The following is a 13,751-nucleotide window of genomic DNA, read 5'->3' on the forward strand; positions in this document are numbered from 1 at the left end:
TTTCCAAATCATGTCCAATCAATTGAATTTACTAGAGGTGGACTCAAATCAAGATGTAGAAACATCTCAAGGATGATTGGTGGAAACAGGATGAACCTGAGCTCAATTTTGAGTGTCATAGCAAAGGGTGTGAATACTTATGTACATGCAATATTTCAGTTTTTTATTTTTAATAAATTTGCAAAAACTTCTACAAAACCTTTTTCACTTTGTCATTATGGGGTATTGTGTGGAGATTGATGAGAAAAAAATTAATTTAATCCATTTTGGAATAAGGTTGTAACATAACAAAATGTGGGGAAAGTGAAGGGGTGTGAATACTTTTCGGATGCACTGTATGTACATGCAATATTTCAGTTTTTTATTTTTAATAAATTTGCAAAAATTTCTACAAAACCTTTTTCGCTTTGTCATGATGGGGTATTGCGTGTAGATTGATGAGAAAAAAAAAGGAATTTAATCAATTTTGGAATAAGGCTGTACATAACAAAATGTGGGGAAAGTGAAGGGGTGTGAATACTTTCCCGATGCACTGTATGTTGACCACTGTTCCAGGGCCTCGTCAAAGGCATCAATATGCCTGATGATCCCCGCCATCTCTTCTTTGAAGTGACACAGGCACTGCTAACTAGCAACTAGCACTGTTAACCTAGTGTAAACTACTAATAAGACACGTTAGTCCCTAGCTAACGGGTCTGACCCTTTAGCCGAGCGGTTAGTGATGTCGCCTTGTGGTGCAGTACACCCCGTCGACTCCCGCACCGGGCAAGAAAATAACCGCTGCCACCAATGTAACCGGTTATATATTGCTAACTTGCTAATGAGGATTCTTCGTTACCACAGCGTTGTATGGAACGCCAGGTGTACCGTACTCGTCGCCACGGACGGAAGTCACCGACTTCTCTGTACTAAACTTTAAGTACGTAATAAAATAACAGGAGCGAATCGGACTTTCATTCGTGTGGTGTCGTCTTCTACTCATTGTGCTGTGATCCGACTTTATTCCAGAGACAACTCGGAAACAGTGATGCCCCATATATATAAAAACGCTGGCGCCCTCTAACGGCACCCTAGGGAAGTGTTCAGAGCAGACAGACGCAAAATACATCACAATGTCGAAGGTCTAAGCAAGGAAGACAGAAAGCATTGCGAGCCGAAACTTACGCTAAGCACTGGAGAAAAACTGATCCATTTATGCTTGCTGAAGCTCAGTGGACAAGCGATAAGACCAAGTTGCCACACGTCGGCTGGAGGGATGTGACTGAATACCTCATAGACACACCAAGCATATTTACGAAAGAATCAGTGAAGGCATGCAAGTCTTTTGAAGCATATGATTACTTTGTTGGTGGCCATGTCCAAGACTGCTTTTATATCATCCGTTGTCGAAGGAAAACAAGTTTTGCGTCACCAAATCAAAGGTAAGTCCTCGTGGTGTAATTGTTTGTACGGTTGAATTGTTTGTACGGTTATGAGATAAAGGCTGGAGTCAAATTATGACCTCAAACATCATGACACAAGAAAGCTGATTGAATTGTTGTCAACCTTGAGGAAAGGCATTAACAACTCAAACTTTGGTTCGGCAGTTGCTCTACTAGGACAGTGTCACATTTAGAGCTGTTATTTACGTATTTTCAGTCACAGTACTTTTTTGCGTAAGAAACGGATATATGAAATGTTCTTCGCAAATCTTCGCGTTTGATATTTGCTCTTCTGACCACGTCTTCCAGTCCTCCCAACGGATCGCATGAATCCACGCATGTCTTTTCGTTTTTCGATTTGAATTTTCCCTTTCGGCGTGCGATAAAAATGCACATGGTTGTTTTACCATCTTTACGATTTGTACAACCGACCGCGCAGCAACTGTGAGGCGTTTCATTTTAAATCAGCTTCTCCGTGATGATCTCTTCAAAATGAACGTAATAACGTTTACAAACACAAGACTCGTGGCCCCTTTTTGTCTCACAACCTGCGCACGCACATTTGGCGCATGCAAACAAGGGAACACGTCTGTTACACTGTGATTGCAGGTATGTTGATTCTAACCAAACGACTGTATTTGAGTTATTCAAAATCTGTCTATATATTCTTGTTTAGTGTAACTTTTATTTTATTCATGCAGTTATTGTGATATACACATACTGTCAGTTCGGGCTTGGGACTGAGAAAGACAGAGAGAAGGCTGTTATATGAGAGTGCATTGATGTCCATCGCCCTTGTCCTATTACACTGTGATTTGCAGACCAGTCAGTAAAGCACTGAAGGACAGCTGTGTGTCCTGTGGGTTCTTTATCACATCACCATGGCACGGGGGGCAATATAAGCATGACAAAGAGAAAGGGGGATGCTGCTGTTGCTGCCGTCAGGTGGAACGACGAAACCGAGGAAAGGTTCGTTGAGCAGTCGCAACAATACCCCGTTTGACCCTTTTGATGTTTCCTCAAGGGAGTACTATCTGTCACTGTCATTTCATTTGAAGGAGCCTTCGGAATGGGACACCCTTGGCGCGCCACTGTGACGTAAGCGGTCTTCAAACGCAGCCTTCTTAGTATATCTATGCTCGACACTGCATGTCCCCAGCAATACACCCACCACGTGAGAAGTCTATGGGATGAGCAGTTGTCGAGAAAATCAAAGGACAGATAGAAATTCCTTCCATTTCAGTGAGAAACAGCCTCTGAATAGTAATTTAATAACATATTTAATAAATAATGTAATTATATATTATATTATTATTATATATAAGAATATATATTTATTTAATATATTTAATATGATCTATTTCTTGTTATTATTAAAAGTCTGCAACCATTGAAAATTATGACCATTGTGGAGCTCTGCAAAATCTAAGGAGCTACTGTGGCTTCTTCTTCTTCTTCTTCTTCTTCTTCTTCTTCTTCTTTATAGTTATGTATTTGTTATTATTAAAAGGCTGCAACCATTGAAAATTGTGACCATTGTGGAGCTCTGCAAAAGCAAGGCTGCTGCTGTTGTTTCTTTGTCTTTTTCATCTTCTTTGTCTGCTTCTTCATCGTCGTGGGTGACAACCAGTGTTAATCGGCATTACCGCCACCTTGTATGTTGGAGTGTGAACCACAGTTATCTACCACCACAAACAAACACTGAACACTAAATTCTTTTGATCAGCAGTTTCTTTCAAGTAATGGAATAGACTGCCTAACCTGGTGGCTAATATATATTTTAAGACCCAGTTCTTCCACTCCAAATTTCCTAATTATTTTCTTTAATGTTTCTCATTCTCAAGAGTATTGTAGCGACTTGGGAGGACAGTTGCTGGACTGTTGATGGCTATGCACTGGAAGCACGAGGGATTAGGGGACTGTTACATTCATGCTCAGATAATTGTTTAAATAATGTTGTGTTCATGTTTTGATTATTGTATTGTTTGTTTGGGGGATTGACTTGGACTGGGTAGATGGCCATTTTACGGACTGACTGACTGTAGGACAATGAAGATGATTGATGTGTTCCAGAGTGATCTCGTTAGAGGAAGCCATTGTTGGGCAATCACTGGGGAAGAGCAGAATAAAGGACCACTCCTAGGGTTGTGCGGTGTATGGGACACAGGAGCTGCCACTCAAATGAAATCCTTGCCTCTTGCTTCTGCGCGCCCATCAGTTCTGCTCAGTTCTGGCAGTGTGTTTAAATTAAACAGCACTTCCGGAGTTGTGCAGTGTATGGGGTATGAGAGTTGCGATCAAAATAGATCTCTGTTTTTCATTTTCCACGCAAACTCGTTACATTGGTGTCAAGTGGGATAGAGCTAAAAAATGAAGAGGGAGATCCAGAGACTGGAACTGGACATTGAGCAGACCATTGTTGCTTGGAAAAACCTGGTGTTGCAAAAGATGGAGCCCGCCAGACCTGGAATTCTTCCAGCCCAATCTGATGGCTCCAGTGCACCATGACTCCACGACCCCCTTGAGGCCAGGAGAACCAGCGCCGGGGAGCAAACACTACTGATCACCACCCAGGGGCCAGAAGCACCAGCACTGGAGAGTGTACACTGACTTCTGCTACCGATTGCCCTCTGGAGACCAGGATGAACAGCACCTGGGAGTGCATACTGCTTGCCACTACCGATCGCCCCATAGAGGCCAGGAGGACCAGCGCCATGGAGTGCACGCTACTCGCTACTGCTGATCGCCCCCAAGTGAGCAACAATTATACGGCGCATAAAACACCAGCCAAGCTGCCATCTGTTGGGCTGGGCTGTGGCTGAACCCTGTCAAGGGTCACCTGCTGAAGAGAGAGATGAAGTTCCTAGGCCACATAGTCAGTGAGTATGGCATGGCCATGGACCCAGCTAAATGGTTACCATCCGAGACTGGCCAACTCCTGCTAACATCGGTGAGCTGAGATGCTTTCTGGGCCTGGTATCATACTACCGCTGTTTTGTCTGGGACTTCGCCACTATTGCCAGTCCACTCCATTGCTTGACCGACAATGGCCGGCCATTTGACTGCAACAACACTTGTATTGCAGCCTTCACATGACTCAAGGCGGCTCTCACCAAAGCCCCAATCCTGGCCTACCCCGATGCCCAACAGTCCCTCATCATGTACGCTGATGCCAGTAACGTGGGGATCAGAGCCATTCTCTCTCAGCAGGGAAGGAACGGAGAGCGTGCTGTGGCCTACTTCAGTCACACCCTGAGTTGGGCTGTCGGTGGTTCTGGCAGCACAACACTTCCGGACGTATTTGCACGACCACACCTCACTTACCTGGCTCTTGAACTTTAAGCACCCTGAGGGCCAAGTGGCCCGCTGGCTGGAGACCCTTCAAGGATATGATTTCAAAATCAAACATCAGGTGGGGTGACATCATGGCAATGCTGACGTGTCACTACTGCCAGCAGTGGCAAGAGGAATGGGATCTGAAGGCTGTCAACAAGGAGGAGAGGTGGTCCCCATTGACTACACAGCAACCAAGGCAGCAGCAGGAGGCAGATGTGACCCTGGCATTGGTGAGGGGTTGGCTGGAGACAGGGCAGCACCCCGAGTGGACAGAGGTGTCAGCGCTGGGGCCCAAGGTAAAGGGCTACCACTCGCTGTTGGGCAAGGTTGGTGTACCGGAGGTGGCAAGGTAGTGACTGCTTGCAGCTTTTGGTGCTCCGTCCCCAGGTTCTCCAGATGGTCTATGGCTCAGTGAGCACGGGGCACTACAGGAGCCCAAGACCCTCCACCGCCTCCGGGGGGCAGTTCTACTGGCCTGGCTGTCGATTAAATATGGAGTTGTATATAAACTGCTGTGACTCCTGCACTGCCCAGAAGGGACCGACCCAGTTCTCCTATGCCCCACTGCAGCAGTACTTGGTGGGGGCCCCAATGGGGTGAGTAGGGGTGGACATTTTTTGGCATTTCGCCGTCACAGACTCTGGCAACCGCTATATCCTTGTGGCTATGGACTGCTTCACAAAATGGCCAGAGGCGTATGCGGTGCTGTCTCAGAGCACCACCACAACAGCAGAGAGGCTGGTGGAAGAAATGTTCACCTGCGTCAGTGTTCACGCCGGCCCCACAGTCACCAGGGTCAGAACTTTGAGTCTCAGGTCTTCAGTGAGGTCTGCCAGCCACTGGGGGGGGGGGGTGAAGAGAAGAAGGCAAGGACGACACTGCTCCATCCTCAAAGTGACGAGCTGGTGGAATGGTTCAACCATAACCCGGCCACTCAACTTGCCATCCTCACCAGCCAACACCAGCGGGACTGAGACTGCCACCAGTCCTGTGGTCCTATTGTCCTGGAGTCCAGCCAAAACATGAGCTGTCCTCGTGTTTGGGCGGGAACTCCCGGACACCGGTGGACTTTGTGTTTGGTACCCCGCCTGAGATTGCTGGGGAAAAGAGATTGACTACCTCCAGAGATAGGGGTTACCTACAAGTGGTCCACGACTACACCCGACTGGCCCAGGCAAACTCCAGGATATGGCATAAGTAGGCCTATGACACCTGGTGCCTCGGGCAGGCCTTCATTCAAGGGGGCAAGGTATGGGTGTATTGTCCCATTCGTAAGAAGGGGATTTCTCCCAAGCTTCGCAGCTGCTGGCAGGGCCCTGGAGAGGTTGTGGGCCAGCTGTCAGGGGTGGTGTACCCGGCCAGGGGTGCATGGTGGTGCTGCACCAGGCCAGACTATCTCCATACCACCCCCTTGCTCTGCCTGTTGTTGGGGTCAGGGGCGACAGTGGCACACCATGCGCCCATCAATGTGCTTCTTCTTTAATTGTGCTTCTTCTTGGTGGAACAGGCTGCTTGGGACTTACAACAGCCCCCTGGACATTTGAGAGACTATGTATTAAGTGATGGGGACATCAAGGACAACTGACCCCTCAGGTGGGGACTGGTTGCCGAACAATGGCTTCCCCTAACAAAGTCACTGTGGAACACATCAATCTTAGTCATGGTCCTACAGTCAGTTAGTCAGTCAGTCCGTAAAATGGCTGTCTACCCAGTGAGCCAAACCCCCAAACGATACAACGATAATCAAAACATGATCACATTAATAAAAGAATGATCGGAACATGAAAGTAACAGTCCCATAATCCCTTGCGCTCCCAGTGCATAGCCGTCAACAGTCCAGCGACCACCCTCCCCGGTTGCTACAGTAATTCCAGTAGTGAAAAATTACATGCTCCACTGATTCCGTTATTTGACAGAGCTCACATAATCCTGAGGGATGTTTGTTTATTTAAGTGCAACCTGGTATGTCCTGCCCTCAGTCTTGTTAAGTTGTTCTCCTCTTTGGTGCTCTTTTTAACTGACCTGACTGTGCCCACTAGTCGCTGTACTGCATAAAGGTGTCATCCTGTGTTTGCTGTATCCCAACTATCCTGCCACTCTTTAACGATGTTTCCCTTTATTATTTATTTTGCTTCGGATTTACTGAGTGAAATGTCCATGATGTCATGTTTTAGTGCTTGTTTTGCTAATGCATCCACAATTTAATTGCCCTTTATCCCTCTGTGAGATGGTATCCACATGAATGTTATCAAAATATCCAACCTTTTACATCTGTACAGAGTTTTATATATCTTAACTATGTCCTGCCTACTGTGAGATGTAAATGACTGCCAAGATGATCCACTGTAATCCTGTTGCAAATGCCATCATCTCATCGGTGTAAACTGATAAATGTTCTAATGTTCTTCTTTTAATAGAAACTTGTTAGGCTGGTATACTAAAAACAAAACCCTTGGACCCATTGTATATTACTGGAAAAATTTACAATATAATGTTTTTAACCTACCTTCCGCCAAATCTGCAATATTTCCAAAACTATGTAGGGGAGACTGGGGATGGTTGTAACATTTTTTTTCTCAGGACCCATAACTCGCAGAATTTTTGTGTTAGCGCTCTCAAATTCTGACATAAATTTGTCGACTACAAATGGCAATGTTTCCAACTATAACACAGAATTCATTAATAGATGTCAAATACAAGGGGTTCCATTGTTACAACTTGCCCCACTATCATGATAAATTGCAAAACAACCTGGGGCAAGTTGTAACAATAAGAGTGCATAATTAGAAATTGAGACCACACCACAAATATGTATCTAAATAAGTTCATTGCATATGTGTCAACACTTCAAAATGTCATGTGGTTCACCAAGAGCAAAAACAACTCACCACTGACTTTTAAATCACTTTAATTAATGATTGTAATCCACAATAATGACCTTTTGCTGATACTTTCAAAACTTTAGAGGAACTTTCTTCTAGGACATAGGCACAAGGCTAAATGAAGAACAGTGTCATTGTGTTTGTATTAGCCCTTGACAGTGGTGTTGATCCTTTTCTTTTAACTTCAGAAAACATCAGCTATGCAGTGAACAAAAAAGTGTGTGTGTGTGTGTGTGTGTGTGTGTGTGTGTGTGTGTGTGTGTGTGTGTGTGTGTGTGTGTGTGTGTGTGTGTGGCCTATCTGTTCAATCAGAGTAACAGTGGTGACAGATATGTCAGGGGTGCAGTCTTCGTTGGCCCAGAGCTTTCAATTTACACATCTGATCCACTTTTATTTGGGTTTGGAATTTCCAAAAGGCTCCACGTGTAACAGGGTTGTGATAGATTTTTGAAGTTTGTCAAATTCATTTCTATATTAATTAGGTATTCTTTTTGTTTTGCAAACAAATTATCTTATTTTGTTTGTTTTCTTGGGAAATAGTTTAGTATCTTGTATCTATGCAAGGGTCCTTTTACTTGTTTTATTGGAATGCCCTCGTGTGGCAGGTGGGGGTAACTATAGTGATGGGATATCATCAGCTCGAACTTTTTGCTTGCGGACGATTTCAGCTGTGCAGGAGCTATGTGTTTCACTCATCACCACCAACCACATTTATGTGTTTGTGTAATAGCTGTGACGAGAAGTAAACGCTGTGAACCTGAGAGAAGTTGTCCAGTCATTGCTTCAGTCTGCTGAGATTAAGCCGGAAAAGAGGGGTTACATCTGGTGCCGTGACCTTGTGACAGCAGAAGGGCAGTTTACTGCCAGTCCAAAATCCAGCAGACTTCAAGGAGACTGATTTGAAGATTTGTGTGGACATTCAGGTTTCACTAGTGATACAGTTCTTTGTGGAGCAAGGAATTAAAACTGGCCTCCAACCCAATACTGCTACATTTTGTTTGGAGCTATTTAAGTTTGTCTGCCACTCCGACAAGGATTTAGCTGTTACTTGAAGGTCCTGTTTTATTCTAAATTACATTTGGCTTACATAGCAGTCGACGTGGCTTTCGAATGTCATTTATTGGCCACTATAATTAAAAGAAAGAAACATTTTCTTCCCTGTTTCTGTGCTTTACAGCACAATGTTTTGTACACTTTGGTCATTCTGTCACTCTCATTTTATTTCTGTCATGAATTTTGATTAGTTAGTTTTCACTCATTGGATTTGTGTTACTGATGAGTAGATATGACAGAGGAAACAGACATACAGTTCAACAATACAGAAGCAAGGAACATGCATGTATGTCTTAAAGTGAGTTTTAGTAGAGGAATTATTTTACGTACAAGCTCAGTACCCTTGCCAAGTTATGTGGGTTCTTCATGAAGCCCACAAAACGTTCACTGCCTTTGCCTTGCCTGTTGGCCTTCATGAGTATATTAGGCTCCCTCAACAACTACATAACTATCCGGCAAGTTTTATGCATATGATGATGATTTTTCGGGATCAGAACTTCATGAACTTGCTCTGTTACCTTGATGACCTAATGGTTTTTGCACCTAGTGAGGAGGAGGCTGTGACGAGACTTGAAATGGTATTTGAGTGGTTGTGGGTGCACAACCCTAAGCTGGCTCTCAAGAAGTGCCACCTTCTGCACCACTCAGGGTAATACCTTGGCCATGTCAATGACAATAGCCGTGGGTTTGCTGACCCTGTTAAGGTGAAAGCCATAACTAAGGCATCCAAGTCAGACTTGATGTTTCCCGACAGCCAGACCCCATGCCCTAAAAAGATCAAGTCATTCTTGGATCTGGTCATGTGGTACCAATGCTTTATTCCGAACTAGTCTACAGTGGTAAAGCCTCTCTTTCAGTTAACATCTGAGTCAAAGATAAACAAGACAAACAAAGGGAGGGGACTAAAGCATGTGAAAACTAACAGGACGCTGACAGCTGCAGACTGGACCTTGGAACGCGACCAAGCTCTGCAGAACCTGAAAGATGCCCTGCTCAGTAATGTCCTACTGGCTCACCCCAATTTCTCCAAGCCATTTGTCCTTTCCACCAATGTGTCTTTTGACTGCTTAGGTGCTGTACTATTCCAGGTTGCCCCAGGTGATGATCGGGCTCATTCAATAACGTTTGCTAGTAAGTCCTTGAACAAGACCCAGAGTAAATACCGTGCTCACTGTTTGGAGTTTCTGGCTCTGAAATGGCGGTCTGTGAGAAATTCAGCCACTGGCTGAAAGGTCTTTTTTTCACCGCTTTGGCAGACAACAATCTGCTTACCCACATTCTCACCAAGCCAAAGCTAGATATGTGCGAGAAACACTGGGTTGCAAAGTTGGCTACCTATGAATTTGACATCAAATATGTCCCCGGGCCAAAAAATGTTGGTTAGTAGAGAGCCTTTTGCAGGGAGGAGGATTGGTGAGCACCTGATCAGTGAACCATATGGATGTCTGCTGAAAGAGTCAGAGGGTCTGTCTGGAGGAGACATTCATAAGGTCTTCAGGTGTTCATCAATCTACTCAGAAAGCTTGCAGAAAGGCAAGATGGCGGTGCCTGACACAGCAGCACCCTTAGTCAGCTCCCTGTCTGAAGCTGAAGTGTCAGCTGTCCTAGACTGTCATAGGAACTGGGATACAGCTGCGAGAATCAGATCCACTGTCTTGGTAGACCACATCCAGAGTGTCATGTCTGCTGGCCAAGATGTATTATCATCCATCTCCAAGCAAGATCTCAGAGACAGACAACGGGAAGATGCTCTTATGTTGAGCAGCATTGCAGACCTTCAAGGAGAGAGAGGCCCATTGAAACTGTGAGTGCTTTAAGGCTTATGAAGCAGTGGGACAAATTGGTAATAGAGGATGGTATCCTGTACCATGTATCCAGAGATCGGTCACCAGAAGGAAGAAACACCAATACGTTGTCCCTTTGTCACTGAGGGAGTATGTTGTGCATGGGTGTCATGATGTCGCAGCTCACCAAGGTCAAGACAGGACCTTCCCCCTTGTGAAACAAAGGTTCTTCTGGAGCTCTGTGAAGCGGGATGTAAGAAATAATTTCAAGAGCTGTGCTAGGTGTGTAGTAGGTAAGAGGCCAGAGCCAGATGGCCGTGTGCCACTTGAGAGCATCAAGATGACAACAACATTGGAATTAGTATGCACAGACTTTTGGACAGCAGAGGATTCCAAGAATTGCCCTGTTGAAGTCTTGGTCATGACGGACCACTTCACCAAGCTGACACATACCTTCTACTGCCCTGACCAGACTGCTAAACAGATGGCACAGAGATTGTAGGATAACTTGTTCTGCTACTCATAGCTTCCTTGGGAGAATACACTGATCAAGGTGCGAACTTTGAGAGTGAGTTGATAGCAGCCCTTCTTCAGGTCTTGGGTGTTATGAAGTCCTACACCACAGTCTATCATCCAATGGGGTACTGGTCAGCTGAATGCTTCAACCACACATTGGGGAATATGATCAGGACTCTCCCGCCATGAGCAAAACAGGTCTAGCCTCAAATGTTACACAACTTCAAGTTTATGTACAATAGCACCACCCATGAGACTACTGGATTCCCACCATTCTACCTTATGTTTGGCTGGGTCCCCCTGCCTACCTGTTGATGTTCTGCTCAAATCTGCTCTGAGAGACAACGGTAAAGTTTCATTCCCACAGTACATTGAGGAGCTGAAGAAAGATCTTTGTGAAGCCATGGTGCTGGCAGAAAAGCATGTCAGTGATGAACAAAAAGGACAGGCCAAGATATACAACTGGAGAGTCAAAGGCGTGGCAATTGAACATGGTGACAGAGTTCTCCTAGCAAACAAGGGTTAGTGAGGATCCAAAAAGTTGGATCCATGGTCAACAGGATCCCCCAGACCCACACCTTTGATGTTCATAATCCTATTTCGGGCCAGTCAAAGGTTGTCCACCATCACTTGTTGCTCTTCATGAATTTCCTGCCAGTCGTGCCTGAGGCTGACGAAAGTACCTCTCTGATCTCTTCCTGTGCTTCAGATGAGAATGAAGCTGTGGATCTCTCCACTGAGCTACTCACACAGCCTGGCTATGCAGCAGACCACACCACCTGTAGTCAGCACTGTGTCTCTCAGATTCCTGTTGAGCACACAGATCATCCCCTCAAAGTTCTTGTGCTACTGTGATAGATACTGACCGTGAAGATGTGTGTGGCTGGTTTGTCTACGGATGGTGGTGTTCCCACTAATATCCCAGTCCCTGATGATGGCCCGAGCTACCAATGTAAGCCAGAGCATCTTGGGTCTAACACTTCTCAATTAGCTGCATCTAGGCTATATCCTGAAAGTGTTAAAACTGTTAAGTCTAGGGCTGGCCATATGGTTAGACCTGTCAGCAGGCTTATCTATACTTTGAACAGTCAGAAACTGCACACTCAACCAGTAAGCTGAAGACGTGGGCTAGTTCTTTATTCAGTGTAAACGGTGTGTTAAACTCCCTTCCCAGTGGATGGTTAAATTTACCTTTGCATTCTTCCATATCTCTGAGCCATGCCATTGTAGATGGTTAGTCCAAATTTGAATTGAATGTGAGGTGTATAGAAGCACTTTTTATGTCATCTGTGACAGGTTTGTTATAAACGCTGCACTACACTCACGAGTTCTTTATTGAACAGCATTGACCGTGCACATCATTGTTGTATATGTGTTATTCATTCAAAATGTTGCTTATGGGGTATAAAAGCTTTCATCTGGTACTTTGATAGTGTTAATTCTACGTAGAGTCTCATGCATTGTATGTGTTTTGGAATTTTGCTGAATTCAGGAGAGAGGAATGTAATAGGGTTGTTAGAGATTGTTGAACTTTGTCAAATTCATTTCTATATTCAGTCAGTATTCCTAACATGGACCAGAAGTGGATATCCAAGGCCCTGTTCAGGTAGACAGCACAGGGGCATCCTGAGCTGGACTTCAACAGGGTGGACAAACTTTGGTAGTATCGTCCACAGGTGCCCCTGAAGACCAGTAATTCTCCTCCATTGGAAAAATACTTTGGCCATTTCCTGCTGCTTGGATGGCACGAAAGCTGTGGCAAATCAAGCGGACTTGTCCGCATCCAGGTGGTCACAGCTGACCTGCATCAGAAGATCAGACAGGTAGTGGCCTGATCAAACTCTAAATAAACAGAGGACTAAGAAAACAGAACACAGTGTTAACATTCACTATTTACATAAATTGGTGAGATAAAGAGGTAGTATGGAAAGACGAGACAAGTGCAGAAATTCAAACCAGGGTTTTGGGTCTGTTTTGGTGTGTGTGTGTGTGTGTGTGTGTGTGTGTGTGTGTGTGTGTGTGTGTGTGTGTGTGTGTGTGTGTGTGTGTGTGTGTGCGCGCGCGTGTGCATGCGTGCGTGCATGTGAGTAGGGTGGGGATGATGGTGGGAGTTATATTTAGGGCTTATACCTTTATTTTTGTTTTGTTCATTTTGTTATTTATGTTGCACTGTATTTCATTGAATTTTATTGCAGTTTTTAGCTTATAAATTTATTAATGTTAAACTTTATTATTATTATTATGAAATAATAATAATTAGTAGTAGTAGTAGTAGTATTAGTATTATTTGTATTATATTAAAATATAAAACGGGTTTGAACGTTTCTATTTGGATTTCTTCTGCGTGTTCCTCTTCTTATTATTAAATTCACTCAAAAAATATACAGCTTTTAATACCTACATAAGACAGGATTATCTGAACTGTCAAACTATGTTGACAACTAACAATAATACTCATGTATTTGCCATATTCTTTGTCTTCTTCATCACACATAAGGTGCTTGGTTTGGCTCTGGATTTTATATAGGCCTAGTTCACATTTCTGTTAATTTAGTTTCTACATAAAGATTTAGATATTTGTGTGACAACATGATTGTACAGGGTGTACACCTCAGGGTGTATTTCACGCAGTTTTTGGTAGCTTTACCTCGACTAATGCATGCAAGCCTTGTAACCACTACTATATACGTCACATGGGGCATGCAAAATTATTATAGGTTGCCTTTACGGCATTTGTATTTCATATATTATTATTTGTG

This window comes from Lampris incognitus, chromosome 11 (assembly GCF_029633865.1).
Source record: "Lampris incognitus isolate fLamInc1 chromosome 11, fLamInc1.hap2, whole genome shotgun sequence".
Lineage (NCBI taxonomy): Eukaryota > Metazoa > Chordata > Actinopteri > Lampriformes > Lampridae > Lampris > Lampris incognitus.